This window comes from Macaca fascicularis, chromosome 15 (genome assembly GCF_037993035.2).
Source record: "Macaca fascicularis isolate 582-1 chromosome 15, T2T-MFA8v1.1".
NCBI lineage: Eukaryota > Metazoa > Chordata > Mammalia > Primates > Cercopithecidae > Macaca > Macaca fascicularis.
The window spans coordinates 55,156,652-55,181,834 of NC_088389.1; positions in this window are offsets into that span (position 1 = coordinate 55,156,652).

Genomic DNA, 25,183 nt, shown 5'->3' on the forward strand with positions numbered 1-25,183 from the left:
AAGTGCCTGGCCCACTTAGATAGTGTTGAAGATTGATGCTGAATAAATTGATGAAAAACGAAAGAGAAAGAAAAATAGTTGTATTTGATATTGCAAAACTCTAAAGCAGCTTAAATAAAATATGCAGAATGCATTAAAATGCAGTAGAACTGACATGTTTACTATATTCAGGAGCTGTGTTTGTCACTTAACATATTTATAATTTTTAATCATTATACGAACATTTAAAACAGATATTCATATCACAGTTTTTGATTGAGGTATGTTAATATTCACATAACTTAAGCAATTGTTTCAGGTATGAGAGAGTTAATTAAAAAATGGGATCAGAGCTTGAAGATAGTTTAACATGATCCCATGTCCCAAGCTATTTATTGCAAGCCCTGACTTTCTCCAGGTATCTGCAGAACTTATACATTCACTTTATAAAGTCTACACAGATGTCACTTCATTCAAGTGTTCTCCCTAACCTCACCCTAAATAAACAAACTATTTCCACAGTTGGTCTCTTTCATCCGTTTCCCCTTATTTTGTTATTGTCTATCATTCTCTCCACAACAGAAAGTAGCCTCTATAATGGAAGGATCAGTGTTTGACTCACAGAAAGTAGTCTAATATATACAGACACATGCATACCCATATACACATTTCTCTGAGTTTCTGTATACAGGAATGAATAGTCTTTCTAGGGCAAATATAGCCAACTCTGCCTCCCATCAACAAATAGTACTAATGGTTGTTTATCAGCATTACTCTAGAGTTATGAACGACTAGAATTAAGATTTCAGACATCTAACTCCATAACTATACATGTCCATATCTCTATATAACCATAATAATTATATAACTATCTCAGCTGACCAATAATTAACTTCATTTTAAACCTAGGTCAGAAACTTATTGGGGCTAGAATTGTTTTGTTTTGCCTTGCTCTATTGCTTTATTTTGTTTTCTTTCAGATAGATGAGAAAAATCCTTTTGGATTGTCTAATCAAGTGTACTAGAAAAGAAGAATTGAAACATTTCTACATTAAAGAAATCTGTGTTCTTTAGTAACAAAAATATAAAATTGAAATGGATTAAATCAAACATATCAACTCCAGTGCTCTTCAGGATCATCTGGGTAGCCTATTGAAAGGCAGACTGGCTGGGCGTGGAGGCTCACACCTATAATCTCAACATTTTGGGAGGCTGAAGTAGAGAGATTGCTTAAATCTAAGAGTTCAAGACTAGCTTGGGCAACATAGCTAGACTCTAGTGTTGCAGGAAGTCAGGGACCCTGAACAGAGGGACTGGCTGAAGCCATGGCAGAAGAATATAAATTGTGATGATTTCATGGACGTTTATTAGTTCCCCAAATTAATACTTTCATAATTTCTTATGCCTGTCTTTACTGCAATCTCTGAACATAAATTGTGAAGATTTCATGGACACTTATCACTTCCCCAATCAATACCCTTGTGATTTCCTATGCCTGTCTTTAATCTCTTAATCATGTCATTTTCGTAAGCTGAGGAGGATGTATGTTGCCTCAGGACCCTGTGATGATTGCATTAACTGCACAAGTTGTTTGTAGAGCATGTGTGCTTGAACAATATGAAATCTGGGCACCTTGAAAAAAGAACAGGATGACAGCAATGTTCAGGGAACAAAGGAGATAACATTAAACTTTGACTGCCAGTGAGCCAGATGGAACAGAGCCATATTTCTCTTCTTTCAAAAGCAAATTGGAGAAATATCACTGAATTCTTTTTCTCAGCAAGGAACATCCCTGAGAAAGAGAATGGCCCCTGAGGGTAGGCCTCTGAAATGGCCCGTGTGGGGGCAGCTGTCTTTTACGGTCAAAGCAGAAGGGATGAGATAAGCCCCAATCTCCTGCAGTGCTCCCAGGCTTATTAGGATGAGGAAATTCCCGCCTAATAAATTTTGGTCAGACAGGTTGTCTGCTCTCAAACCCTGTCTCCTAATAAGATGTTATCAATGACAACGTGTGCCTGAAACTTCATTAGCAATATTAATTTTGCATCATCCTGTGGTCCTGTGATCTCGCCCTGCCTCCATGTGCTTTGTGATATTTTATTACTTTGTGAAGCATGTGATCTCTGACCCACACCCTATTGGTGCACTCCCTCCCCTTTTGAAATTCGCTAATAAAAACTTGCTGGTTTTATGGCTCAGGGAGCATCACGGAACCTGCTGACATGTGATGTCTCCCCCAGACACCCAGATTTAAAATTTCTCTCTCTTGTACTCTTTCTCTTTATTTCTCAGACCAGCGGACACTTAGGGAAATAGAAAATATTCACATTGAATATTGAGGGTGGGGTTTCTCCCAATACTCTAGCTCTACAAACATATATATATATATATATATTTTTTTTTTTTTTTTTTTTACAAAATTAGCTGGGCCTGGTGGCACATACCTGGAGTCCTAACTATTCAAGAGGCTAAGGCAAAAGAACAGCTTGAGCCCAGGTGTTTGAAGCTGCAATGAGTCAAGATTTTGTCACTATGCTCCAGCCTGAGTGACACTGAGACACCATCAATAATAATAATAATAACAATAAATACAGATTGCTGGCCTCCAATTATAACATTTCTGGTTCACATAGTCTTTGTGGGGCCCAGGAACCATCATTTCCTACAAGATTTCCTGTGATGCTGTTGCCCTGGTACCACACTTTAAGAATCACTGTCCTAGCGCAGGCTTCATTCAATGAGGTGACAGGCTGATCTAAGGGCTCCAGCACTTGACTCCTTTTGAAAGTAATTTTGCATTTACTACTGCTGTGGATTAGGCAATTAAACAGTTGAATCAGGTGTTTATCCATGACAGTTGCTCAGAAGGGTCAATCTTATAGTAAGCCTTTTAATGTAACTCTACCTACACAGAGAGGGCATGGACACTGTCATATAATCATGTTAGTCTCTTTGATTGTTGTATGTATTTGCCTGAATTAATTAGTTACCTTTCCATTCAAAAAATTCAGAGAGAGGGAGGGAAAGGAAGAAAAAAAGACAATTTGAAAAGGTTTCTGACCTTCAGCACAGAGATCTGATCTTGGCCTGTCATATATTCAGGCTAACTCAGAAGCCATTTCTTTAGTGACATTCTGTGTCTAGGCTTTGATATCTGTAATTTCCTTAAAAACTAGTTATTTAAAAATTTGTTTTAGGATATTCTGAAAAAGCATTTTTAGACCCTGTCATCGACAGAGATATTAATGTTTTGAAAATATGGTTGAGATTTTAGGAATGTGAATTTAGTCCATTTAAAAGTAATTTTATTTCTCTCCAGATTTCTTAAGGTATAATTGAAAAAATAAAAATTATATATATTTATGGTGTGCAACATATTTTGATATACACATACACTGTTAAATTATTAAATCAAACAAATTGAGATATTCCTTACCGCATACACATCGTGTTTTTGTGTCAAAACCTTTAAAGTCTACTCTCAGAAATTGTCAAGAATACAATGCGTTACTATTAACTATAGTAGTCAGGTTATACAATAGCTCTCCTGAACTAATTCATCCTAACTGAAACTTTGTACCATTTGGCCAACCCCTCTTTATTCCCTGATGACTTTCCTCTGTCCCTCTACCAGGCCCCAGACAACGACCATTCTTCTCTGCTTCTGTGAGTTAAATGTTCTTTAAGATTGCACATGTCAGATCATGCAGTGTTTGTCTTTCTCTTCCTGGCTTGTTTCATGTAGTATAATGTCCTCCAGGTTCATCCACACAGTCACAAATGGCAGGACATCCTTCATTGTTAAGACTGAAGAATATTTATTGTGTGTGCTGAAGAGCATGTTTTTGTGGGTGCATGCATGCACGTGCATGAATGCACACATTTTCTTTATCCAAAAATCTGCCAGTGAACACTTAGATTGAACCCATATCTTGGCAACTGTCAATAACGTTGCAATGAGCATGGAGTTGCAGATGTCTCTGTGAAGTGCTGATTCTAGTCCCTTTGGATGTAGTATACTCAGCAGTAAGATTGCTGGATCATATATGGTAATTCTATTTTTAACTTTTTGAGAAACCTCCACACACTGTTTTCCACAATGGCTGTAGTAATTTACATTTCCACCAAGGTTGCAAAAAGGTTCCATTTTCTCCATATTCTCACCAACACTTGCAATCTTTTGTCTTTCTTATAACAGCCTTCCTAACAGGTGTGAGGTGTTGTCTCACTGTGGTTTTGATTTTCATTATCCTAATGGTTAGTGACATTGAGCATTTTTTCGTTATGCATATTAGCCATTTGTGTATGTTTTTAAATAAATGTTTATTCATATCCTTTGCCCTTTTATTTTTATTATTTGCTTTTCTGCCAGTGAGCTGATTTCCTTACATATTTTGAAAATTTACTCCATATCAGATACATGGTTTTCACATATTTTCTCCCACTCTGTAGGTTGTTTCTTCACTCTGTTGAGTTTTTACTTTGCTGTGAAGAAGCATTTTAGTTTTATGTAATTCCTAAAAAATTTTCTACCAGCAGTTGGCAATTTGAGAAACTCAGTACACCCTTATGGAGGCTCAGAGGAGCCAATGGTTTTTACCATGTTAAATCAGTCTTTGCTTTAGTGACAGGGAGCCTAAGCTGTCTCCTGGTATGTGTAAAAGTTGTAATGTTGGGGTTTATTACATATAAGAAGACTGTTGTATAAAAAATGAGAATCAAATATTGGGTTAACTGTGGGAGTTGGGAGCTTGGGAAACAATGTTGCTTTTGCAGCTGAGTAAAGTCAGAGGGACATGCAGCCAAAAGGACTATCTTACATCCTAACCATTAGAACCTATGCACATAGAAATATATATGTATATATACACACACAAAGACACATACATCCATACATATTTTAAAATCTATACATTTAGTTATTATCTCAAATGGTGAAAACCTGGGAACAAAAAGGAGCAAAATGAAACATTCCAATATCTTTCTGTTATTATGGCCAAATCAAATGTAAACAAAATAATTTGATTCACACACTTTAGCAGAAATGTAAGAAACTAAACCATGAATTAAATAAAGGCTGTAATTACTACACAAAGAAGTGCATTTATTTTTTGCTGCAAAATGTACGCTTAATGAAAATGACTCAGTATCTCACAGTTGTATACATGTTGTAGGGAAAATGACTGTTTCATTAAAAATAATAACTGTTATTGAGTGGTTGCAACCAGGTATCTTTATAAGCACTTTATGTATGTGGTACTATTTAATGCTGTCAACAGTCCTACAAAATTTATCACAATGTTATTCTCTTTGAAAATGAGGGGAAAAAAAGGCATTCAATTTCTTGCCTTAGATCCCACATTTAGAAAAATTTGAGTTGAGGTTCTGACCTAACACCCAGGTGCTTATGTTCTTAACCATAATGACAATCTGCCTAAATTATAAAAGATATCAGGGTGTTTAAGCAAATAGAGCTAAGACAATTTACAGTGTCCTCCCTTCTCTCTCTTATTTTGTCTATTTTTGTAATTGTTTGATTTAATATTGTTTCTTATTAGGCAAGGAAAAATGAAAGCTTTTTGGAAGGGACAATTTAGCAAACATCATAAAGGCAAACTGTCATCTCATTTGTTTGAATTGATTCAATTTTTTCTTGTTTAATAAGTTTAAGTCCCACGTACTTTTTAAAACTGATTTGAAATCTAATACAATGAAGAAGAAACATTTTTGTCTCGATAAAATTTAAGGATTTAATTAAAAAATATTTGCCAATATCAGTACTGAGCACAAGCACAACTCTACAATAAGTAACTGATAGGATTTTCTAAGGTTCTGGGTAAAAAAAAGGTGACAATCCAGTAGTTTGAGGTGACCTAGGATGCCAAATAATGTATTGTTTATGATAGACAGTATTATCCATATCAAAGTAATAGAAATATAAATTCGGAAATAAATTGGATGTAAGAGAAATAAAGAGTATATAAAGTCACAACAAACAAGATATATATATTCTATTTTATGGTGAAGGCATTTGATTTTGATTTTATAAGTTTAGTTGATAATAAAGGCATATGAATTTAGAAGAGGAAACTTTGAAAAAAATAGAAATTGTTGTTTTTATATCTCTTTTGTAAATCTAGAAATATATATGAGAGATATTATGAACCTTTAAAAAGGTTTTGATATGTTGTGATAGGCAGCCTTAAATATTACCTCCAATGAACACTACTTTCTGGTATTTTTTCCTTTGTGTAGTCCATCTCTCATGTTAACTAGGGCTGAACTGTGTCACCAGTAAGCTATGGCAGAGTGACAGTTTTGGAGTTCAACAGATAGATCATAAAAGGTATTGTATCTTCTGCCTTGGTGTCTTAGTTCCTTTGCTGTGGGGGTGTCCATCTGCTATACAATGTGGACATTTAAGCATTCCTTTGAAGAGATCCACATGGAAATAACCAACTTATCAACACCAACCTGCCAGCCATGTAAGTGAGCCACCATGGAAAAAGATTCACCAGCACCAGACAAACTTTCAGATGACTGTAGCCCTGGTTGATGTGTGAAGACATGAATAACAAAGTTCAAACTCCCTGCCCAACAGCTCCAGAGTTTGTGACCCAAAGAAACCATGAGAGATAGTAAGTGAAGTATTATTGTTTTAAGCAACTTTATGATATTGCAATTTGGTACACAGCAATAGATATCTGACACCAATTTGGATACTAGTAGGTGGGATGCTACCATAACAAAACCTATAAATGTGGAGTGGCTATAAACATAGACTTGCTAGGCATTGAGTTAAGCTGGAAAGGTAGGAGGAAAGTGTTAGAAAAGTTCTAAAAAACCGTGGAGAGACTGTTGTGGAAGTTCTGTTCTCCTTAAGGAGGCTGTCAGTGAGCACTTAAAGAAAATGCTATTGGCTTAGTCAAAAAACAATAGCTGGTTGTGAGGCTGAGAAAGAAAAGGAATGTTGGTGGGAATATACATTAGTTCAGCCACTGTGGAAAACAGTCGGGAGATTTCCCAAAGAACATAAAACAGTGCTACCATTCTACCTAGCAATCCCATTACTGGATATATACCCAAAAGAAAATAAACCATTCTACCAAAAAGATATACACATTCATATGTTCACCACTGAACTCTTCACAGTAACAGAACTTGAATCAACCCAGGTGCCTACGAACAGTAGATTGAATGAAGAAAATGTGGTACATATATACCATGGAATATGACGCATCTAGAAAAAAAGAATGAAATCATCTCCTTCGCAGCAACATGGGTGGAGCTGGAGGCCATAATCCTAAGCAAATTCACGCGGGAACAGAAAACCAAATACCATATGTTGTCACTTGCAGTTGGGAGCTAAACACTGAACAAACATGGACATAAATAGGGGAACAGTAGACACTGGACTATTGGGTAGGAAACATGAATTGAAAAACTATCAGATACTATGCTCACTACCTGGGTAATGGGATCTGTACCTTAAACCTCAGCATCATACAATATTCCAGTGTAACAAACCTGTACATATAGTCCCTGTATCTAAAATAAAAATTAAAATGTTTGTAAAAAGAAAAAAGAAAATGCTATTATTGGGAGCTTAAGCATGTGAGATTCTTATGATGTAAATGTATTTACCAGCACTGGTATTTACAGTAGTATGGAAGGTGGAAAACACATGATAAAATGAATGATTAACCTAAGGAGATTTCTTGGTAAAATGTTGAATGTTCTCCCTGACTACTTGCCACTGTTATAGAATATAATGTACACAATGAGAAAGAGAGGTTAAAAACAACTGTTACATGTAAAAAATACAAGATTTATCTGTAGCCTCTTCAAATGGCAAATGATGATAAATTAAGAAATGGTCTTGTGGGGAAGATCAAATCCAAAGTACTCTCAGGAAAACATGAGCTAAAATAAACACATGAGGGTGATAGAAAAATTCTTTTATAAAACCTTACAACATTTCAGAGAATTGTTGAGTTAAATAATAGATCCTTGTAACATCTTAAGGAATTATCCTTTGGCATACTCAGAAAAAATTTCAAGAAGAACAAGGGCTTATTTTAAAGAGATACGTTGATTTTTTTTTTTTCTCTAATGAAGTGACTGCTGATCATAGAAAACCCAAAGTTTTTAAGAGAATTGTATTATCAGACATACCAATATTTTGAACTGAAAGGTCTAGACACAGTCAAAAATAAACCTTTAAACTCCTGAACTTTCATACATAGAGTTTACGCTGACAAAATTACTCTACTGTAAACAGAGGCTACCATTTATAGAAAAAGGAAACACACTCAAAATGGAAGACTAAGGGTCTAAAAAGAGGTAACATTCCAGACTTTGAGTCATTGTTAAATAACTGCCTGCATCTTTCCTGTAGGTTTTCAGAAATATTGTGAATTACTTATTCCTAACTGCCTCCATACCTGCCTCACTATTTTGAACAGGAGTGTTTATAATGCTTATAATATGCCTATATTAACATTGTATGCAAGATTTATGAAAGGCATACATTTTTAACTTACAGATGTCTAGATCAAGAATTGTAATAGAAGAACTCCACCCCGTAGGTTCCTTCCACACTGGAATCTGACTTAGATGAGGACATCTTGGACTTACTTCATGCTTATTCTGTAGTTTCGTGAGATATCTGTAGGCCTTGGAGAGGAAGTGTAGTATGATTTACATTTTGGAGTGATGTGAATTATTGGAGGCCAGAGGGAGACTGTGATGGTCACCTTCCAAGATGGCCATCAATAATCCTCACCTTGTGGTGTTCGTGCTCTTGTGTAGTACTCTCCAGTACTGAATTAGGCTACCTGTGTGATCATGACAATATTGCCGAGATGATGGTATATAACTTTGATGGCTAGGTGTTAAAAATGACATAGGAATGCCTGTGTTGGTCTCTTGCTGGCTCAGACTGAGAAAAGGAAGTTGCCGTGTAATTAGAACCCCTAAGCAGCCATGTTGAGAGGCCCAGGTGAATATAAATCAACTTTCTAGCACTAATTTACCAGCCATGTGAATAAGCTACCTAGAAAATGGAGACTTCAGCCCCAGTCAAGCAATCAGATGACTTTAGCTCTGGCTGATAGTGATAATTTTATATGAGACCCTGAACCAGAGCTGCCTAGTCAAGATGTTCCTGAATGATGTAATATATTACACAGCTGTATGTAATAGATACATATATAATTTAACATTTCCTCCCTAGAGTCTTTAATTGATGCTTGCTCCCAACACAAAATATTTACATGTGCTTTCCTTAATACTAGTTTTGCTGGGTCTTTAAATCTTTGCCAAATTTATAGTCTAAGAAGAAGTATATAAATTTATTTATGTCTTTTTGCTCAATAGATACATTTAGTGTTATTTCTTTATTTGTAATCATAATCTTTTTTCATTAATTTAAAATTTTGTGTTTACTGATTTTCTTAATATTAGGGATTTAAGAGATTAATTTTTCTAATTGCTCTATAATAATACAAGAGATAGGGCATTAACACTTTATACTATAGTATAAAATTATTTCTTAAATTGTATATAAATATATATATTTCATATATATAGAATATATATGAAATATATATTTCAAAAAAGATAATATATATTATATATACTATATATTATATACTATATATAGTATACACTATTATATACTATATATATTTTATATATATAACATATATTACCTTTTTTGAAATATAGTGGTCTTAAATCTGCCAGCCTATTTTTTAAAATATGCAAGTCTGCAGGAGGAATTACAAGGTATTCTTAATCCAAGAATAAATAATTGTTTACTCTCATTTGGTTTAAACTAGAAATATCTCTCTTCATATATGTGGATTATAGAGATAGATGATAGATGGATAGATGGATGTTGTGTACAGCCACACACAGACACATATATAATTATATGTTTAATAATATTGAGCCAACTTATAAATAAGATATATATTTCTATTTTAAGTGTTTTTTATCCTAGAAAAAATTATGTAGGGCTTTTTGGGTGGGGGGAGATTACCAGTCAATTCTTCATGAAGGCTTTGGGTTGCTGGACATCTTTGGAGCAGATGAATTACAGATTATTTTTAAGATTTAAAAAAAAAAATTCGTGTACCTGACAGCCTTTTGATATAGAAATAGTGCCTCCCTCAAGAGCATAAGGGCAGATTCATTGGCTTTCCAGAATAATAAAGGTATTGACTCTCTCTGGAGCAATGATTGAGAAGATTTGCTTCTAGTATCCTTAAAAGCTCCTCGTTAAAGCCTCCTTTAAAAGACTGTAGTTTCCTAAGCTTTGACTTCCTCAATGGTACCACAACCCACTTCGTGTACATTATCCATCTTGGCCACTCCACATCACGCTTATGGGCTTTTGAGGGTAAGAGAAACAGATGCAAACATAGAGCTCATGCTGCATGTTGGTCCATAAATCATAAGTTCTTTGTTTTTGACCCAGGAGTCTCCTGTCTTTTTCCAGAATTTGTGAAACTGTGGTATGCTCAACAAAATCTCAGATCATTCACAGTTTTGGCATAAATCTCTAGGATAATGATATCACTTTTGTAGAATGATAATTCTGTGCCTAATAAGTATATTTTTCATAATTTGCTTTATTTTTCCATTCAAAACAATGTGGATTGTTGATGACCAGCAGTCTTTTTCTTCACTATTTAATTCCCTTACTTTGTACTTTTATTTCATTACAGTGTATTTAACCGTATTCCCATCATAAGTGCTCTTATGTGTTTATTTTCTTTGCAATATTCCTTTGCTTATTCATCATGCTTATCCTATCTTATCTTTTCATCTCTATCCTTCATCGTTTCAACTGAGTCGATCCTACACAAAAGGCTTTCTGCTCATATTTAATAGAGCTTTTTAAAAATTTTATTCTATTAAAACTTACTAAATGTTCACTCATATTTTAAGTTTATACTTGCTCCTGCAATTGATAATTTTTAATGCTGTGCTCAAATTCTGATTTTCCAAGATAGTATTCTGTACTAGCTTTCTATAGACTATTTATGTTGAATATTAAGTTGCCTTTGAATAAGTTATAAGTAATCAGAAGCCTTTGATATAATGTTTGCGCTTCCATTGTCCCCACATGACATGAAGTTCTGAGTTGACAATTGTCTTTTTCTGATTTATAAATGTAATTGCAGCTTGATTATAATTTCTAATCAATTCTAATTTTCTTAGCAGGGTTTTACCTAATACTGATTTATTCTACTAAACTTTTTCTCCTGTAAACTCTATTTATTAATTCATTCAACCTATATGTATTGGACATCCTCCCAGTGCTGGACACTGTGTTAATTGATGAGGAATAAATATTGAATAAAACAAGACAGTTGCTATTCTCTTGGGGTATGCGTTTAAGGGAACACAGAAAATGCAATAATAAAACATAACAGAAATATGTAATTGAAAATATGATGACAGCTTTAACAATAATAGAATGGAAAGGACTATTGCGTTTTGCTGGTCAAGGAACACTTCCTAAGGAAGTAATCTTTGACTTGAGACATCAAGAAATAATGAGTGATCTAAATTAAAAGAAATATAAGAGGGAAAATTCCCAGAAGAAACAATGAATGTGCAGTGACATAGGTCAGAAGAGAGGATGTCATGTTTGGAGAACTAAAAGAATACCAGAGTATTTGACTGAAGTGCACAGAAGGAGAGGAAAGGAGCATTTTGTGTTAGCACAAATGTAAGTCCATGACCTGCAGGTTTCATAGGCTGAGTTAGGCTTATTTAATTATTTATTTTTGTTGATAAAATATTTTAAAAATTTTGGGGTACATGTGCTGTTTTGTTACGTGCATAGAAAGCAGCTTTATTCTTTCTAAGACCATTGGGAAACCATTGAATGGTTTTAATAAAGGAGTTACTTGTTAAGATTTGCATTTTGAAAGGTCTTTGAGGAAAAATGTTTAAGAAAAGGAAGGAGGTGGGGAATGTTATGAAGTTACTGCAGAGGTCAAGTGCTTGTATCTGGAGGAAACTAGTGGGGTAGCAAAGATTGTGAAATATTGGGGAGGCAAATTCCACCAAGGTTTGACCATGTGTTCTTAAGCACATTGAACTATTTTCATCCTAATAGGAAGCACTACTAGTTTTCTTCCCGTCTCCTCATACACTTAAAGTAAGATAATTATACTACTTGTCTTCCTAGAAAAATTGTGCTAAGTATACAAAAACAGTGAGAAGAGAAGAATAACACTGGACCTAGACGTTTCCAGAAGTATCACACGCACAGTGGAGACAAGTCTGTCAGTTTTTGATTCTTGATTGTTTATGTGTTTTTTTCCAAACATAAGGACATAGAGTCAGGGGAAGAGGTGGTGGGGGTATAAGATCTCTTTCTACCTGATTATTAAGAATTCTGCTTTATGAGGTGAATACCATAAAACATCTCATACTATATTTTTCTCAAATCAGTGACATCTGCCTATCTGTGCAGTGTGTAGAGGGAAATTTATAGCACTAAATGCCCACAAGAGAAAGCAGGAAATATCTAAAATTGACACTTTAACATCACAATTAAAAGAACTAGAGAAGCAAGAGCAAACGCATTCAAAACCTAGCAGAAGGCAAGAAATAACTAAGATCAGAGCAGAACTGAAGGAGATAGAGACACAAAAAACCCTCCAAAAAATCAATGAATCCAGGAGTTGGTTTTTTGAAAAGATCAACAAAATTGACAGACCGCTAGCAAGACTAATAAAGAAGAAAAGAGAGAAGAATCAAATAGACGCAATAAAAAATGATAAAGGGGATATCACCACCGACCCCACAGAAATACAAACTACCATCAGAGAATACTATAAACACCTCTATGCAAATAAACTAGAAAATCTAGAAGAAATGGATAATTTCCTGGACACTTACACTCTTCCAAGACTAAACCAGGAAGAAGTTGAATCCCTGAATAGACCAATAGCAGGCTCTGAAATTGAGGCAATAATTAATAGCCTACCAAAGAAAAAAAAGTCCAGGACCAGATGGATTCACAGCTGAATTCTACCAGAGGTACAAGGAGGAGCTGGTACCATTCCTTCTGAAACTATTCCAATCAATAGAAAAAGAGGGAATCCTCTCTAACTCATTTTATGAGGACAACATCATCCTGATACCAAAGCCTGGCAGAGACACAACAAAAAAAGAGAATTTTAGACCAATATCCCTGATGAACATCGATGCAAAAGTCCTCAATAAAATACTGGCAAACCAGATTCAGCAGCATATCAAAAAGCTTATCCAGCATGATCAAGTGGGCTTCATCCCTGGGATGCAAGGCTGGTTCAACATTCGCAAATCAATAAACATAATCCAGCATATAAACAGAACCAAAGACAAGAACCACATGATTATCTCAATAGATGTAGAAAAGGCTTTTGACAAAATTCAACAGCCCTTCATGCTAAAAACGTTCAATAAATTCGGTATTGATGGAACGTGCCTCAAAATAATAAGAGCTATTTATGACAAACCCACAGCCAATATCATACTGAAGGGGCAAAAACTGGAAAAATTCCCTTTGAAAACTGGCACAAGACAGGGATGCCCTCTCTCACCACTCCTATTCAACATAGTGTTGGAAGTTCTGGCTAGGGCAATCAGGCAAGAGAAAGAAATCAAGCGTATTCAGTTAGGAAAAGAAGAAGTCAAATTGTCCCTGTTTGCAGATGACATGATTGTATATTTAGAAAACCCCATTGTCTCAGCCCAAAATCTCCTTAAGCTGATAAGCAACTTCAGCAGTCTCAGGATACAAAATTAAGTGCAAAAATCACAAGCATTCTTATACACCAGTAACAGACAGAGAGCCAAATCATGAATAAACTTCCATTCACAACAGCTTCAAAGAGAATCAAATACCTAGGAATCCAACTTACAAGGGATGTAAAGGACCTCTTCAAGGAGAACTACAAACCACCGCTCAGTGAAATAAAAGAGGACACAAACAAATGGAAGAACATACCATGCTCATGGATAGGAAAAATCAATATCGTGAAAATGGCCATACTGCCCAAGGTAATTTATAGATTCAATGCCATCCCCATCAAGCTACCAACGAGTTTCTTCACAGAATTGGAAAAAACTGCTTTAAAGTTCATATGGAACCAAAAAAGAGCCCGCATCTCCAAGACAATCCTAAGTCAAAAGAACAAAGCTGGAGGCATCACGCTACCTGACTTCAAACTATACTACAAGGCTACAGTAACCAAAACAGCATGGTACTGGTACCAAAACAGAGATATAGACCAATGGAACAGAACAGAGTCCTCAGAAATAATACCACACATCTACAGCCATCTGATCTTTGACAAACCTGAGAGAAACAAGAAATGGGGAAAGGATTCCCTATTTAATAAATGGTGCTGGGAAAATTGGCTAGCCATAAGTAGAAAGCTGAAACTGGATCCTTTCCTTACTCCTTATACAAAAATTAATTCAAGATGGATTAGAGACTTAAATGTTAGACCTAATACCATAAAAACCCTAGAGGAAAACCTAGGTAGTACCATTCAGGACATAGGCATGGGCAAAGACTTCATGTCTAAAACACCAAAAGCAATGGCAGCAAAAGCCAAAATTGACAAATGGGATCTCATTAAACTAAAGAGCTTCTGCACAGCAAAAGAAATTACCATCAGAGTGAACAGGCAACCTACAGAATGGGAGAAAATTTTTGCAATCTACTCATCTGACAAAGGGCTAATATCCAGAACCTACAAAGAACTCAAACAAATTTACAAGAAAAAAACAAACAACCTCATCAAAAAGTGGGCAAAGGATATGAACAGACATTTCTTAAAAGAAGACATTCATACAGCCAACAGACACATGAAAAAATGCTCATCATCACTGGCCATCAGAGAAATGCAAATCAAAACCACAATGAGATACCATCTCACACCAGTTAGAATGGCGATCATTAAAAAGTCAGGAAACAACAGGTGCTGGAGACGATGTGGAGAAATAGGAACACTTTTACACCGTTGGTGGGATTGTAAACTAGTTCAACCATTATGGAAAACAGTATGGCGATTCCTCAAGGATCTAGAACTAGAAGTACCATATGTCCCAGCCATCCCATTACTGAGTATATACCCAAAGGATTATCAATCATGCTGCTATAAAGACACATGCACATGTATGTTTATTGCGGCACTATTCACAATAGCAAAGACTTGGAATCAACCCAAATGTCCATCAGTGACAGACTGGATTAAGAAAATGTGGCACATATACACCATGGAATACTATGCAGCCATCAAAAAGGATGAGTTTGTGTCCTTTGTAGGGACATGGATGCAGCTGGAAACCATCATTCTTAGCAAACTATCACAAGAACAGAAAACCAAACACCGCATGTTCTCACTCATAGGTGGGAACTGAACAATGAGATCACTTGGACTCGGGAAGGGGAATATCACACACCGGGGCCTATCATGGGGAGGCGGAAGGTGGGAGGGGGGAGGGATTGCATTGGGAGTTATACCTGATATAAATGATGAGTTGATGGGTGCTGACGAGTTGACGGGTGCAGCACAGCGACATGGCACAAGTATACATATGTAACAAACCTGCATGTTATGCACATGTACCCTAGAACTTAAAGTATTATAATAATAAAAAATAAATAATAATTTAAAAATAGTTTTTCAAAATATTAGAATTAGGTTTTCTGTTATCTTGCTTTATGTGTATCAGGTATTTGTGGATATTTTTGTTTGTTTTTGTTTTTCTTCATGTTCTTGGAGATATAGAAAGAAGCTGAAAGAGAAATATAGGTAGTTGGTAAACCAATTTTATTTTAAATGAGAACTTTTCTTAGCATTTAATCTAATTGAAATTAGGTTAAACTTTTATTCAAAGGGCCATAAGAGACCTCCAAAAATATTTAGTTCTATCCCTTTGCCTTTAGGAAAACCAAGTGTCTAAAACTAATAGGCAAATATTCAATCTTGCTCTTTCACTATTCAATACATCTAAGATAAGCAAGAATCAATAAGCAATTTCATTCAGTTACAACTATTAACTATTTGTAAGTTTGATTATCTCAAGTGACTGCTCAGCCCATGTATATTTTCTTCACTATGCATTGGTGATAAAATTGCTGTAATTCATTTGTAGACTGAAGCTGGTATCATGCATGACCTTCCCACCTCCCCTACCAAACAAGAACAACCCAAAAATAATTTAAACACAATTCACAGACACATGTCATCAGGTCTTTCCATGATCTTGTGGCTTATGTGTCAATTTTTAGAAAATTAATTCATCAATTAATTTACTTACTGGGTCATATATTACCTTCTACTATATGCCAGGACTTAATTAAATCAATTAATTTAATTAAAATCAAATTTATAATTTTAATAATGTTAAATATCTAGTAAATATATGAGTTTCACTATTAAACCTAAGTTGGGGTTCCTCAGTTCTTTCAAAGCCCCCAGTGGGTAGAGGGAGCCTAAAGTTCAAACACTTTAGGAGGTTGAGGGGGTACAGTGGGAAGCAGTAAAAGGACTAGCAAGAGTGAACAGACGGATAGAAGAGACAAAAGTTTAGAAGGAGGATAAATCAAACGATTAAGGTTGCTGAAGGGAAGATCAAGTGTGGTAAAAAGAAAGAAGAGCAGAGGTGATGGGAAGGGAGAGGTCAGTTTTGGGAGATCTTAAATTTTCCAAAGAAGCCATTGAAGGCCTAAATTATTATTGGTAAAATCATGCCAACAAGGAAGAAACTAGGCAAAGTTAAGTGCCATAGTTCATCAAGAGTCAGCAGAAATCTTCAGAGGAGGAGAATCAGAAGAATGAGAATTTCCCTGGGGAAAGGAAGCTCAAAAATAACAACGAAAAAAGAAAGAAAATCCTAAAGAGATCTGTACAAATTAGAACTTTACAAAGAAAATGAAGCAAGATCGCTGCTTGTTTCAAAGAAAGGACATTCTAAATACAAAAGTACAAAAATTCAACCAAATGAGATCTCAACGATGATTTTCCACGTCATAAATCAAAGGTTCTGTCCTGGTCAGTTTTGGATGCTGTAACAAAGTACCATAGATTGGGTGGTTTATTATCAATGGAAATTTATTTCTGGTGGTTCTGAGGGCTGGAAATATGAGATAAGGGTGTGACATGATTGGATCCCAGTGAGGGCGTTCTTCCTGTTTGCAGATGACAGCCATCATGTATCCTCACATGGCAGAAAAAGAGTTAGCTAGCTTCCAGGCCGATAGTCACAGCCCCTTATAGCATCACCTCAAAGATTGAATTTCAAAATGAATTTTGGCAGGACACAAACTTTCAGGCTATAACATAAACCAGTCAGTGAGGTGTGAAGACAAAGTCTTCAAAGGTGTGCCCTTGAGGTCCTGAGCACAGAATCTGTGAGTCCACAGTGAATATAATCATGTTAGTCATGGCGCCAGAACTATTAAGTAGAAAAATTACACCAGACACTTATTAAAAATAATAAGACAAATTGTATTCAAGCTAATCTGTAGGAGAGCAATATTTCTGTATAGAACTGAGTTCAACTCTGATCATAACAGGGGCGGCTTGGAATTATGGTCAACAGGCAAAGTGAGAAGCTTATTGAATGGAAAATTGATAAGAGGACCTTGGTTAGGTATAAAAAGTGGTGGAAGAGAAACTTGATTAGATATCACGGGAGGGGAAAGAGAAACCTAATTGGATATACAGGATAGAGGGATGGGTAACTTGATTATATATCAAGGGTGAAGGTAAATTCACTTGTTTGATGATCTTTTAAAATTTTAAATCCTGTTTCTAGGCTTAAAAAAACACCTATAATATATATGTTCAGTGTGATGACAGTCCTAAACTCCAGGTTCATTTATATAATTGCATATTCAACATTTTCACTAACGTAAAACTAAAAACTTTATCAAAAACTTTTCTGAACCCAACTTTTGACCTTACCTCTCATTTATGTTACACTTCCAGCCTTCTTCATCTCAATTCAGGCTTTCCAGTTGTTTAGGCCAAAATCTTAGGGACATTCTTGACATCTGTCTCTTGTATCCCATATACATTTTGTAAGGGAGTCCTTTGATTATATATTCAACAAGTATTCAGTTGGAACACTTCTCATTTCCTCCATCACTACTAACCAGGTAAAATCCACATATAAATTCTCACTGGCATTACTGCAAGAACCTCCTCACTGGTTTCTCTACTTCCACAGTTTCCCGTCTATTCTCAATATCAGAGTGAGAGAAGGTGTTGTTTTCTACAAAGTAGTGTGACTATAGCTAATAATAATGCATTGCATGTTTTAAGACAGCTAGAAGATTTTGAATATTATCATCACAATGAAAGGATAAATGTTTAAAGTGATAGATGTACTAATTACCCTCTTTTGATCATTATACAATGTATATATGTATTAAAACATCACACTATACTCCATACATATGTACACTTACTTGAGTGATCATAAGTAAAATAAAACTTTAAAAACCTTAAATGAGTATCATATTTCCTTTTTGCTGAGAACTGTACAATAGCTTCCTGTTACAAACTAAAGATAAAAATTATGGCAGTGAATCATACATTTCTGCTATATTTTCAACTCCTTTTTAAATTTGAACATCTCCTTAAATTCTTGCCAAGTATTGCCAAATATTCTGCTCTCTATCCATACAGATTTCTTTATAGTCCTTAAGGTATTTGCATTAGCTCTTTCTTTTTCCTGGGTTGTTCTTTCTATAGATAATCTGCAAGTCATTAGTCAAATCTTGTGTTTTTGGTAATATGTGTGTCAAATAGTTTATTTTAAATTGTACCCCCATTTTCACCCTAGAACTCCAAATATTTCCTCTTTCATTTTTCTTGGAAAATTATTTTTAAATATTTTCTCTGTTCTATATATTTACTTTGTTTTAGACTACAACTATTTATGGATCATAAACCCCAGGAAGGCAGGAATTTGTACTACTTGATTCTTTGGAATAGTGTCTGACATACAGAAAGAAGGCAACAAATATTTGTTGAATGAATAAAGGAATAAAAGTATGAGAATAAATCAGGAATAATGTCAGAATTAATAGAGTTAAGACAGAGGCAAAAAAGAGATGGTCTCTGGCTTACATAAACATTGAATTGATACACATTACTTAGATACAAAAGTGGAAGAGCTTTGAATGGTGGGAAGTTTTACCAATACTGCAGTTAGGGGTTCTAATAATTTGTGATAGGTGTAATAAGTCATGTACTTAAATGAAACTGGCAAGCTCTAATTAATATATGATTATCCATAATTAAGGTTTCTTTTATTTTTTTCCTACATTGTATTCACATTATTACTATAGTCATATTTAATAAATTTAAAAGTGCTTTTCCAAAGCCAAAAATTATGCCTACGAGTAATGATTGATGCAAGTTTAGCTTTGCTATTCTTTAATTTTTACAATTCTCACTTTTTAAACTTTTAAAGAAATACCTTGAATTAATGGTACATAATTATCTCATACTTAATAATTTCCTTATAGATAATATTTCCCTAAGCAATTTAAACAGTGATTAATGATGATGATAGTCTGAAGAGTTTTTCTTATCAATTGAAGCTGAATGGTCAAATTATCTTTTGGGCTATTTGGTGCAAAGGAAACTTCAAACAGAATAATGTTCACATACAGCAATATTTAAATTCAAAAGAAAATATTTTTTATTGTTGCTCCATATTATAGATCTTCTCGATGTGCATTTTCCTTTAGGGTTACTCTATAAAGATATTCTTAAGTGTTTAAATAATGTCTCATTTGTGGTATGATTGACATTAATGGAAATGAGATAAAGGTCTAATTATCTCAACAAATGCCTTTGATGTAAATTATTTATCCATTGTTTTCAAAAAATCTTCAGCATATGAGTTAATCACAATAATACAGAATTTTTATTACATAAAGGAAAAAGAAAATGGTAACTATGTAAGATGATGAATATGTTAACTAACTTAATTGTGGCTACCATTTCACAAAGTATACATGTACCAAAAATCAAATTCAACAACTTAAATAGATCCAATTTTATTTGTTAATTGTATCTCAATAAAATGGGGAAAATAAGTAAAAGGAAACCAACAAAACAACTTCTAATTTTCAAAAAAAGTTCCTCCAGGATGAAGAGGGCAACAAGAAACTAAATGGATTAGGGTCAGATCTTTATGAATACACATCTTGTTTTATGAATACATTGAGAATACATTGATAAAAAGTGAGATAAAGCTTTGCTCAAATTAAAAATCAAATAATTTGAGGACACCTCTTTCAGTCCTATATAGATGCAAACCTCCTTTTTTCCAATTATTAAACATATTTTAGTTCAAAGGATGTCAAATCTATTTTCAGGAATGCAAAAAACTATGATTCAGGGATAATCATGATGAAAATATTAATTTTTGATAAGTATCTACAGCTAGTTTTGAGTGTCTGTTGATAATCATTGTTCTCTTTTTTCTCCTTTCCAATCCATAATTCATCCATGTTAGCTTTTTCATTTATCTGGCACAACCTAATCATAGATTTTTCATATTTCTACCATTTCAGGATTGAACAGTTGTATGGTCATCACAATGATTCAGAGATTAGGTACACAAACCATTATGGTTAAGAACACGAGCTGCTCATGATGACAATAATAAAAATAGCACAATAGAAAAAGTTATATGATCTCATAGTATTTAAGAATGATATTGATGTTTTTCTTTTTTAACAATCTGTTACAAGTATTACTTGTAAACACTACTAAATTTCTTAGTTTTACTTTTATTTAACTGCATTTTAAAATTTTACTTCATTATGTTTTTAATGTATTATTTATTATCACATTGCTGAACTGTTTATTTTCAGTCTACCTTCTTTGTTTCTCTCAGTTGCCTTTACTTAGGGTTGTCCCTCTTTCCCTTGAGATTGCTAATCAAAACATGACAGAATGGTATGTAATTAAAGACATCCATATAGGTCAACTCTGAACACTCCATGGCCTTGATTCAATACAAATGCTCTGTCTTGACTATTTCCTAACACTGTTCCTTCCCCTCTTCAGTCTTCTTAAAAATGTTTGACAGCTAAAGTGAAAATTATAACATTATCTGATGTAGTGCTGAATGTATGTGGAATAAATATGTAAGAATTTGATATAACAAATGGAGAGAGTACAGGGAAGTAAAGAGAAATAAGATTGGTGTGCTTCACTCAAACTGATAAAATGACACCAGTAGACTCTAAGTAGTGTGTATATAATGTAATACTTAGATAAGATACTGTAAAGGCTATCCAAAGAGACACACTCAAAAATAAGATCAAACAAAATAAATTTCTAAAACATGTAATCCACAGGTATATAGGACGAAAAAGAGACAAAAAAAAAATCAAAAAATAAAATGGCAGATGTCAGCCCTAGCATATCAATAATTACATTCAATGTCATCTTCAAAATATTCCAATTAAGAGACAGAGACTAGGAAAGTGGAATAAACATTACCCAACTGTTTGTTTTCCACTAGAAACTCACTTCAAATATAATGAAGACAGGTTCAAAGTAAAAGGGGAAAGAGAAATATAACACGAACTTTTCATAAAAGAAGTTGGAGTAGCCATATTAATATAATGAAAAGCAGACCTTAGGGCAAATAAACTTCCTAGTGACAAAGACATAAAATGAAGAAAGGTTCTGTTCATCGAAAGAAATGGTAATTTTAAAGGTATATGCAGTAAACAACAGAGCTGCAAATTATGCAAACAAAAACAGAATTGAAAGGAAAAGTAGACAAGTGCAAACTTATAGTTGGAGACATCAGCACCACTTTCTTAATGCTTAATAGATAAACTAGACAAATCGGCAAAAATATATAAGAACTCAACAACACCATCAACCAGTAGGATCTAATCAACATTTACAGAATAGTTTATCCAATTACAGGATACATATTCCTTTCAAGTAGAAATAAAATAGTTTCTCTTTGCAGATGACATAGTTTATAACCTAGAAAATTCCAAGGATTTGCAATGCTCCTAGAAACCATCAATTGAGTTTATCAAGGTCAAAGGATAAACATAAAATTATACAGCCAAATATATTTATCACAGGATAAGCATACAAAATCAATATAATAAGTAATATTATGTAATATTATGTAACGAACACACTGAATATATAAATTTAAAATACAACACCATTTACATCAGCTAAAAAACTTCTGTACAAATATAAGAAAAAGATGTGTATGACTTCTATGGTGAACACTTCATATCAGAAAGAAAATAAAAAATAAATGTAGAGGTATATAGAGACATGGATTGAAAGATTTAACATAATAAAGATGTTAGTACTCCTAAAACTGATAGACATTTCAATTCCTTTAAAAATTCCAAAAATATATTGTGCGGCTATAGAGAAGATTATTCTAAAATGTATACAGAAATACAAAGAAATTAGAATAGCTAAAATGACTTTTATAAAGGTAAAGTGGGAGAAAATCAATCTACTTGATTTCAAAATATTATACAGTCACATTATTGACGACCATGTGTTACTGGTAGTGGGATATATGCTTAGATGAAAAGAACAAAAAAGTCTCAGAAATAAACCCCAACGATTATGCCTGATTGAATTTAAGTATGAACACATTCAATAAAGGAAAGATAAGCTCTTCAACAAATGTTGGGACAGTTGAATATTCATAGGTAAAAATTTTAAAAGACAGAAGAGAAAAATCTCAACCTAACCCTCACATTTATGTAGAAATTAACTCAAAGTTGATCTTGAAAATAGATGATTGATAGATGATACAGAGAGAGAGAGATAATAGATAAAACTTAAACCTAGAAAACTTTAGGACAAACATTGGAAGAAATCTTCAGTCTATCAATCTTGGGAGTGAATACTAAAACTTTACATGAAAACCACTATCCATAAAAGTTAAAAAATGAGCAATTGAATTTCAATTGTATTTTTCTGAACAAGAAACTGTTAAGAAGCTTAACAGACACACAAAGTAGGTGAACATATTTGCAAACAACATATTCTACAAAGAACTAGTATGTATAATATATAAATAACCTACAACACAAAATTAATAAAACAAACATCAGTGAGAACATAGGCAAAACATGGGATATTTCATTAAAGAAGATATATAGATGGCAAATAAAACAACCAAAACAGTTTAAATCATTAATTATTAGGGAAATTTAAATTAAAACAATTATGAGGTACTTTCACACACCTATCAGAATGGCTAAAATAAAAAAAAAGGTGTCAAATAGTGGTAAAAATGTGGAATCATTTATACAAAACTGGTGTAAATGTAAAATGGCACATCCATTGTGAGGAAAACTTTGGCATTTTCTTAAAATACTAAACTTGCAATTATGGTAGGACTCGGTGATTGCACTCCTGGGCATTTATTCAAGAGAAGTGAAGAACTGGTCTCATAACATAATAGCTTTATTTAATAATAACCAGAAACTGGAAGAAGCCCAGATGACTAATGAAATATCATACAACCATTCCATGCACGGCAAGGAAAGAACTGAACTGCTGACACACAATAAACCTGAATGAAACTCCAGGTAATTATCTTAAGTAATAAAAACAATCCCCCAAGTTACGCACTGCAAGATTCCACTTATATAACATTTTTAAGGCCTGGTACAGTGGCTCATGCCTGTAATCACAGCACTTTGGGAAGCTGAGGTGGGAGGATCCCTTGAGTCTAGGAGTTTGAGACTAGTCTGGAAAACAAAGTGAGACTCCCATAGGCACACAACAAATAAATAATGAAAAAAGTAGATGGGCATGGTGACATTAGCCTTGGTCTCAGCTACTTGGGAGGCTGAGGCGGAAGAAGTGCTTGAGCCTGGGGAGTTGAGGCTGAAGTGAACTATGATCTTGCCACTGCATGTCAGCCTGGGTGACAGAGTGAGACTCTAAACAAGCAAAAACAAAAATTCTTGAAATCATAAAAATACAGAAAATGGGAACAGACTAATGGATAGAAGGGGTCATAGAAGGGGTGGGATGGGGGAATGTGGGTGACTATAAAAGGCAACATGAGGGGTCCTTGTAGTGATGGAAATGTTCTGTTCTTTACTGTGTCAGTGTCAATATGAGGCTGTGATATTCTACTATAATTTTGCAAGATGTTATCACTGGGGAAAACAGGTTAAAGGGTAATAGGATCTCTCTCTTATATGAACCTACAATTATCTCTAAGTAAAAGGTTTAATTAAAAATGTATTTGAGGTAACTTAGAAGGGCAGACTCTAAGGAGGGCAACTCTAAAGAAAAACATTTAGAATAAAGAATGTCATTTGTGTATGTCAGGTGTCATTGACTATATTTAGGTATTAAAATTTAAAAATGTGAGTTTAGCATAATTGGCTAATTTTAAAATATAAATGAAAGAGACGACAAACATTTTGTATGAGTGAGGAAAGAAAAGTGATCAATTATTAGGTGGTGTTAAGTGCAGAATGTGTTAGTATTTACTGTCATCCAGTTCCCTTTTCCTTCCTGAGAAAACATGGGACATTACTTTTAAGGTCTTTGGCATTTTGGAAGGGCAGTTTGCCTGGTTCCAACTCGTTAAACACGAGCAGAAGTGATATGTGTCAATTCTGAACCATTGGGATTTTTTGAGTCTGGTTTTGCTCCTTAGCCATATGACCAATGATATTCTTAATTGTGAAGACTGCCATCTTGTTCCATGAGTATCTTCCATGTGAAGTAGAAAGCCTTATTACTAAACCTGCAATAACTTTTTGTTTTGAGAGAGTGGGGAGATTAAGAAAGTCATTTTAATGTGTTTGGCCTTTGAGATTTTGAAGGCATGTTTTGCTTGATATATGCATTTGCCATTGCTGTGTAACAAACCACAAACTCAATGGTTCAAAATAATACCTATTTATTCACTCACAGCTTTGTGGGACAGAAGCGCAGGATGATATGGTTGAAGTCTCCTCTTGAGACATGCGAGGCTGAAATCAAAGTATTGGCTATCTGCATTCCTGTCTGGACAACTAAGTTTCTCCCGCAACCCCCTAAACTCTTGCCTGTTAGTAGAAGAACTCAGTTCCTGGTGTTTGAATGTCTAAAATTCCCATTTTCTTGCTGTCTGCCAGCAAAGGGCT